Genomic DNA, 8,693 nt, shown 5'->3' on the forward strand with positions numbered 1-8,693 from the left:
GTACGACTGTTCCAGTCGCAAATACTGTGAAGGAAAAACGACTGTCTAAAAGTCTCCTTACGAGCCCTAATTTCTCTTCGTGGTCCTTATACGAAGTGTACATTGGAGGCAGTAGAATCGTTCTGCAGTTGACCTGAAATGCCGGTTCTCTAAATTTCCACAATAGGACCTCGCAGATAGTGCGTCGGCTCCTCTCCACGAATTCTCAGTTGAGTGTCAATCAAATCAATTGAGGAAATAAAAAAAAAACAATCCGTCTACAGGACACAAGTTTCCCATCGGGACCATCCGACCGCCGTGTCATCCTCAGAGGAGGATGCGGATAGGAGGGGCGTGTGGTCAGCACACCGCTCTCCCGGTCGTTATGATGGTTTTCCTTGACCGATGCCGCAACTATTCGGTCGAGTAGCCCCTCAATTGGCATCACGAGGCTGAGTGCACACCGAAAAATGGCAACAGCGCATGGCGGCCTGGATGGTCACCCATCGAAGGGCAGACCACGCCCGACAGCGCTTAACTTCGGTGATCTCATGGGAACCGGTGTATCCACTGTGGCAAGACCGTTGACCATTGAGGGAATCATAACATAAAATATCTACTACATGTTTTAGTTCAAGACAGGAACTTCATAAAAATGTAATTTACATACTATTACCCTTTCTGTAGGAAATAATAGAAAAGAGTTGTCCGCTACGGTCGCAGGTTCGAATCCTGCCTCGGGCATGGATGTGTGTGATGTCCTTGGGTTAGTTAGGTTTAAGTAGTTCTAAGTTCTAGGGGACTGATGACGTCAGATGTTTCGTAGTGTTCACAACCATCTTTTTTGAGGCATAAATGGCCGTATCTTTTTTTTGCATTGACTTAGAAGCTTCAAGTTTTTGCACCATCAAGGGACCGTCGGCCTCAGTACATGACAAATTTCACCATGGTACAGGAAATGGATTTTTGGCGGACGGACGAAAGGACAAGCAGACAGAGACAGACGAAAGTGATCCTGCAAGGCTTCCGTTTTTGCCGATTGAGGCACGGAACAGTAAAAGATAGATTTAATTTTGCATTGGCATTTTAAACATAAAGCCGTGCTAAGCTTTTTAAGTTTTAGGTTGCATGTGAAGAAAATTCAAAGGTGCTTCGTTAAATTCCAGATAATTTTTCATGAAATTAGTCTCGAATTGAGAAACATTTTTAAAGTTTTTGTGTGTACAACTGTGGAAGGGAAGACGAATTTGTATGCGATACGAAAGAAAAAGATTCTGTTAATAAAGTCACGTGATGGAGTCACTGGAACACAAATTGTAACTAGTAATCTGCTGCAGTAGTATTTTTAAACTAGACCTTGGAACAGAGTTAGATGTGGACTTCATCTGACAACTTTACGTTTCAGTTACGATTATGCTAACCAGGACAGCACTTTAAGTGAAATCAGTGCTGACACGTAACTGCACGTTCGAAAGTACCTCACAAGCTTCTAGTCTGCGGACCTATGTTTACCGGAACGTTTTTACTTCTACGGTGCGTTCGTAAAGTCGCTGTGCGCTGAAGTACGGACGACTTATGTTTATTAGCTGCAAGTTGGAAACGAAGTTGGTAGAACTGTTTTTTCACAGGTACGCGATCGTTTTATGTTTCATTGCACTGTTGCGTAACATTAACTGTTCGGTTCAGTTGAAGGTGTAACCTTTTTATGTAATTTATCTAAATACGAAATACTGAACAGTCCTTTTCAGAAACTCTCACCTCCTGAGAGTGTGCTTTAGATATCGTTTTTCAACTGTGGAGCAATACTGTATATTGGTTGGCCTTGTATTGCGCACGTGAACAGGTCGTGGATCAAAACCTTAATCTCAGTCGTATTCTGAATCTGAAATACCAACAATCAATCAAATTAGATCTCAAAAGGAACTGACTATGTAGGTCTACTCAGTGAATACAATTTAAATGAAAAATGGTTCAAATGACTCTGAGCACTATGGGACTTAACATCTGAGGTCATCAGTCCCCTAGAACTTAGAACTACTTAAACCTATTAACCTAAGGACATCACATACATCCATGCCCGAGGCAGGATTCGAACCTGCGACCGTAGCAGTCGCGCGGTTCCGGACTGAAGACAATCTAACTGAAACTCGATGCTTCGGTACATTACGAAAGTTACGTAACGTGAAGTGCAATGTCTGACTTGAAATACCCACAAAATAAAACACTGCTCAACTCGTAAGAACTGTTTAAATTACCTACGGTGTTCACTGTAAATTAATCTGGTTACTTCGCACAACACCTGAAAATTATGACGACGTACTGTTTGCTCACAAGAATGCAAAGTGAGATCTATTCTGAAAGAAAAGTAGCCTAATTTACCTCATTCTCAGCATGCTGTTTTGTGTCTTGTGCACTGACGTTCTCGAAAAGCAAACTGAAATCAGCAAATGTAGCAGCTGAAGAAAAATAATCTAGTTACTACTATATTTTTCGTTCTCTGTCAGCAACTACTTGCGGTTTAGCGTGGCGTTAAGGTGCAACTCGTTCACGGCAAAATATTTACAACTTTACTAAGAATTATGGAGGAGTGTTTAACTTAAAAAAAATCGTTCTTGAAAAATTAATCTCTGATTATTGTAAAAAAAGCCGTACAACAAAAGATGATTCTAATAATTACGAAGTCTCTCATTTAAAAAATGACAGAAGTTAAACCAAATTTGATATCTGTGCCACAATGAAAATAGAGAGATCAAATTAACATTAATCATGAATATTATTAGTATCTATGGGACAAATATTTCTTTCAATAAATAGTTCTGACAACAAAGGTTTTATTCTTGCGTAATCATTGGTTATCTTGAAACACTCATCCAGAAATGTTCTCCATCCATACAACCAAGGAAAAATATTTATTATGGAGATGAATTTTTTTTAGTATTCAAGATAATTTCTGCAAGATCCACAAATATCAGATCTTCTTCTCTAAATCTGAACTGCTGGCTCCTACGCCTCTAATAAGAATGCCGTATCCCTGCACAACTGACAAAGCCCACCAAAGATAACATTAAAAACAGTCAACGATCTGCAGTGTTACGTGGCTTTGTGCTTAATTACAGAATTACTATTTTATCAGTTGATTTGTTTTCACCACGTAACGCCCGCTGTTTACGTCCTTCTTCGTTGCTGAGCCATGTATCACTTTTCGTTCTGACGCCGCAACTCTTCCTTTCCTGTATCTTTACTACTTTTTATCTATATAAATGATGAACTATTGGTTTGGCCGTTTAACACTTTTTAATAACTGTGGAAGTATTACAGGCATCAGGTCCCACCTAATGTGTCACCCGCCTGTACGTTTTACATGAACCTTTCAAGACTCGATCGATCTGTTTACAAAGAGAAGGCGAATATCTCTTCCTTTGACGTTGTCCAACAACCACCTAGGAAGGTCGACGCCATCGCGGCCCAGGCTCTTCCATGGCTCGCGGTAGTTTGCAACATTCGTTTCATTCCTTGCCCACTTGCCGCTACGTCGAACTTTCGTGGTGATCGTTGGGCGACGTCTTCCACGTTATCTGCAACATAAATAAACTTTCTTCCCACAGTATTTCTGAAACCCCAAAAACAAACTTAAAGAACATAATAATAATAACAACTGTCCTTACAATTATTCGTATAAGTCTTGGTCGATTTAATGAGGGATGCAACAGGCCTAAGCCTTGTGACACCACAGATATTATCCGCTATTGGCGCAGCGCACTCATGCATTTTTGTCCCAGTTCAACAAAGGTAAAATATTTATAATGAAGAAAATCTTATGAAAACCTTACAAAGGTACAGGATGGGATATGCAGTGGGGGGAGGTTAAATTGCGGTACTTTAAACTGAGAAACTTGCAGTTGAACATCGTTCGACAACGCGATAAATACACAAATTTAGCGCAAGGGGCGTTTACTGGAAAAATCGCTGAAGTAGCTATACTTCACCGTAACCCGTCGAACATTGAAATTAATGATTTTACTTTGCTGCGGAGCCACAGCCATACAAAACTTTTTGAAAGATATAACCGCCATTTGACTGTACAACAGCTTTTATACCATACTCTAGATTTCGGCCTTAGACTAAAAATTGCAACGGATTAAAGCTCAATAAACGTACAAGAAAAAACTAGCACAACATTCAGTTCAATTAATACATGATTATAATGATGACCATGGTTTGTGGGGCGCTCAACTTCGTGGTATCAGCACCCGCATAAGTTCGTAGCCTTTGCAGTTCCAATATCACCACTTTCCTAATGATTATGATGGGGGATGATGATGATGATGATGATGATGATGATGTCAACACAAATTCTTTCTCGAAACGTATATTTTAGCTTACATACACCAACTCTGTCAAAATTAAATTCCAGAACATTTGTGCAATAGGCTAATTTACTACCAGTCACCATGCCTCATTCACATGGTACTGTTGTTCCATACTCTGAAGGACCAAAGAAACTGGTACACCTGTCTAATATCGTCTAGGACACCGGTGAGCACGCAGATGTTTCGCAACACGACGTGGCATGGGCTCGACTAATGTCTGAAGTAGTGCTGCAGGGATTTGACACCACGAATCCTGCAGGGCTGTCCATCAATCCTTAAGAGTACGAGGGGGTGGAGATCACTTCTGAACAGCACGTTGTAAGACATCCCAGATATGATCAATAATGTTCTTGTCTGGGGAGTTTGGTGGCCAGCGGATTGTCTAAGAAGAGTGTAGCTGGAGCCTCTATGTAACAACACTGGACGTGTGGAGTGTCGCATTGTCCTGCTGAAATTGCCCAAGTCCGTCGGAATGCACAATGGACATGAATGGATGCAGGCGATCAGGCAGAATGCTTACGTACGTGTCGCCGGTCAGAGTCGTATCTAAACATATCTGTAGTTGTAAAATACATTGTTTATAAAGAAGTTCCAACTACACCTGAAGATATGTCAGAGAGAATTGTCAGAGCATGTGCTTCGGTAAGTGCCGTTGTGATAAGGAATACCACTCAATCCATGCTAAGAAGAGTGGAGCACTGCATTGATACCAATGCTCATCACTTCGAACACGTTCTGTAAATGGACGTTCATGCCACCTTTGTGACCTTCGTTGACCATCAAAGGTCTTACTGTTACACATCATTGGATTCGTCTCGATAGCCGCTATCAGAAAATGAGTACCAAACTATACCATCCCATTAAAAAAAAAGTAAACCTTCATATCTCAGAAGCGACCCCACCTAGCAACACGAAACCAACTTCATATTATGGCCCCCATTGTCACATGCAACTTTTGTCCCACAAACTTTTCAGCTCTTATCATACACTCCTGGAAATGGAAAAAAGAACACATTGACACCGGTGTGTCAGACCCACCATACTTGCTCCGGACACTGCGAGAGGGCTCTACAAGCAATGATCACACGCACGGCACAGCGGACACACCAGGAACCGCGGTGTTGGCCGTCGAATGGCGCTAGCTGCGCAGCATTTGTGCACCGCCGCCGTCAGTGTCAGCCAGTTTGCCGTGGCATACGGAGCTCCATCGCAGTCTTTAACACTGGTAGCATGCCACGACAGCGTGGACGTGAACCGTATGTGCAGTTGACGGACTTTGAGCGAGGGCGTATAGTGCGCTTGCGGGAGGCCGGGTGGACGTACCGCCGAATTGCTCAACACGTGGAGCGTGAGGTCTCCACAGTACATCGATGTTGTCGCCAGTGGTCGGCGGAAGGTGCACGTGCCCGTCGACCTGGGACCGGACCGCAGCGACGCACGGATGCACGCCAAGACCGTAGGATCCTACGCAGTGCCGTAGGGGACCGCACCGCCACTTCCCAGCAAATTAGGGACACTGTTACTCCTGCGGTATCGGCGAGGACCATTCGCAACCGTCTCCATGAAGCTGGGCTACTGTCCCGCACACCGTTAGGCCGTCTTCCGCTCACGCCCCAACATCGTGCAGCCCGCCTCCAGTGGTGTCGCGACAGGCGTGAATGGAGGGACGACTGGAGACGTGTCGTCTTCAGCGATGAGAGTCGCTTCTGCCTTGGTGCCAATGATGGTCGTATGCGTGTTTGGCGCCGTGCAGGTGAGCGCCACAATCAGGACTGCATACGACCGACGCACACAGGGCCAACACCCGGCATCATGGTGTGGGGAGCGATCTCCTACACTGGCCGTACACCTCTTCTGATCGTCGAGGGGACACTGAATAGTGCACGGTACATCCAAACCGTCATCGAACCCATCGTTCTACCATTCCTAGACCGGCAAGGGAACTTGCTGTTCCAACAGGACAATGCACGTCCGCATGTATCCCGTGCCACCCAACGTGCTCTAGAAGGTGTAAGTCAACTACCCTGGCCAGCAAGATCTCCGGATCTGTCCCCCATTGAGCATGTTTGGGACTGGAAGAAGCGTCGTCTCACGCGGTCTGCACGTCCAGCACGAACGCTGGTCAAACTGAGGCGCCAGGTGGAAATGGCATGGCAAGCCGTTCCACAGGACTACATCCAGCATCTCTACGATCGTCTCCATGGGAGAATAGCAGCCTGCATTGCTGCGAAAGGTGGATATACACTGTACTAGTGCCGACATTGTGGATGATCTGTTGCCTGTGTCTATGTGCCTGTGGTTCTGTCAGTGTGATCATGTGATGCATCTGACCCCAGGAATGTGTCAATAAAGTTTCCTCTTCCTGGGACAATGAATTCACGGTGTTCTTATTTCAATTTCCAGGAGTGTATTTTCGGAGTTATTCTAGGTGGAAATAGTTAGTGACTCACTCTGCATAGAGGTTTTCATGTAATAAATTCAACAAACAATGTAAACGTCGCACTTTCCGCACTGCCGATGTAATCTTCAGACATTAGAGAATATTTTCAATGCCCTCGGTGTACAAAATAATTACGACTCCTTTGCGTGTTTTAACTGTGCAGCAATTTGTAGATAGCAATGAGAAATTGTGATATAAAGATCGGACATCTCTAGATTTTACAGTGCAGATATCTGACGGTGGCAGTAAGCAGTCGTCTTATGCAGTGCAGCCATCTGTTGGTGATAGGAGGAAGAAGAATACGAAACAGGACTTGCTTTTATTTCATATTTCAAGGTTTGTGGGGGAGTATATAAGGTAAAACTCATTTCCAATAAATACGAATCCCTATTTCGTTATTTATATTTGACAAGCAAATGTTGGTTTTTAATTGTCTGTGTAGCTGTTCATTCCAGTATTCCATGGAGATTGATATATCTTCAAACGAAATTTACGAATGTGATTTGTGAGCCAGTCGTTAAATGAATGTTTGTGAGCCAGTAATCCAGACATAGTTACCAAAATTTTCGGCAGTGCAGATGCTTTAAAGTATTTGGTTGTCAAGCATGGGTGTGCAGTGTGGGGTCTACCCTTCCCCTGCCCTCCCCCTATGCCCGTTGTATGTGGCGAGATGTTCTGCTGCTGATGTAATGATTCCTGGTATGCCCTTATTTATAAGGCACTGCTGATGCTAATGTGACGTAATTCTCCTCCTCTCCCCCTCCCAACTTCTCATCTCCCCTCCCTTCCCCTCCCCACTTCTCCTCACCTATCCCCTCCCCAGCCTTGGCATGTGGTTCCCGGTTTGGCACTGGAGACAAGGAAGTGTTGATGCTTATGTTAATGAAATATAATAAGCACGCTTGCCTGAGCATAGAAGTTGAATCTCAGCTGCAATAAGAAAATTTGAAAATTATCTAGAACCGGCAACGCTCTACAACTAATTGTAAAATGCAGATATCAACAGAAAAGTAGGAAAAAATAAAAGATACAAAGATGCGTTAAGCAATGAAGTGAATTTGTTTAAGCGAAAGCTCTATAATGGGAGAAATGCAATATACAGGTTTTAGTTTATTAGAGGGATATTTTAATGTGCACTGTGATTCCCAAATTTCGTCAAAAATTTAAGTGAACGTGGAATTTTCTGACTGGAATAATTAACAAAATAACATTTCATTTAAGTATAGTATACGAATTTGGAAACAGAAAATACAGGGAGTCCAAATTATACCTCTGGATTTTGAACAACATGACATTTTAATTAAACTGGAAAGCTAAAATTTTGAATATGAACAGATTTTGAAATGTTAAATTTTAGAAAAAAGTGAAACGTTTGGTTGAGGAGGAGAACAAAGACATTCAAAGAAGCTACATCAATCTCCAAACAGTGTTTAACGGGATGGAATTTTGAAATGCACGTCGTTTACAAGTACAATAACCCACGAATATTTCTTTAAATGAATTGCTTCCGTATGAACCATTTACACTATTGTCATGAACGGACTGGAAATTATGCAGTGAATAATAAACCGTAATGAAATATTGCGTGAATGACAATTTAGTAATTTCGTTTACATACAGTAGTGTGAGTGTTGAATCCGGAGGATAGTGTATCTAGGAGCACATGGTGATTCCTAGTCGGTGTTTGTTTAGTGGCTGAATTTAGAAGCCCATGAAGGAATGTGGAGTAGAGACCGCGATAAACAATTTCCGCCTTTTCTAATGTTTTTGTTGTTGTGGGACCTGAGGCTGTGTTCTGTGCAGCTGTTGTAAATATTACGTAGTCTACAACTGCTTTATAATATTTTAAAGCTATTTCAAAGAAATGGTTAATTCTGCAGTTACAGTGTTTCATGCTGAATAAA

At 42.8% G+C, this 8,693-nt stretch overlaps 1 pseudogene; it reads right to left on the minus strand.

Annotated features, from left to right (window-relative positions):
• Positions 1–450: 450 nt before the first annotated feature.
• LOC126293812 (5S ribosomal RNA) lies at positions 451–568 on the minus strand (annotated as a pseudogene).
• Between the last annotated feature and the right edge of the window lie 8,125 nt (positions 569–8,693).

This window comes from Schistocerca gregaria, chromosome 10 (genome assembly GCF_023897955.1).
Source record: "Schistocerca gregaria isolate iqSchGreg1 chromosome 10, iqSchGreg1.2, whole genome shotgun sequence".
Taxonomy (NCBI): domain Eukaryota; kingdom Metazoa; phylum Arthropoda; class Insecta; order Orthoptera; family Acrididae; genus Schistocerca; species Schistocerca gregaria.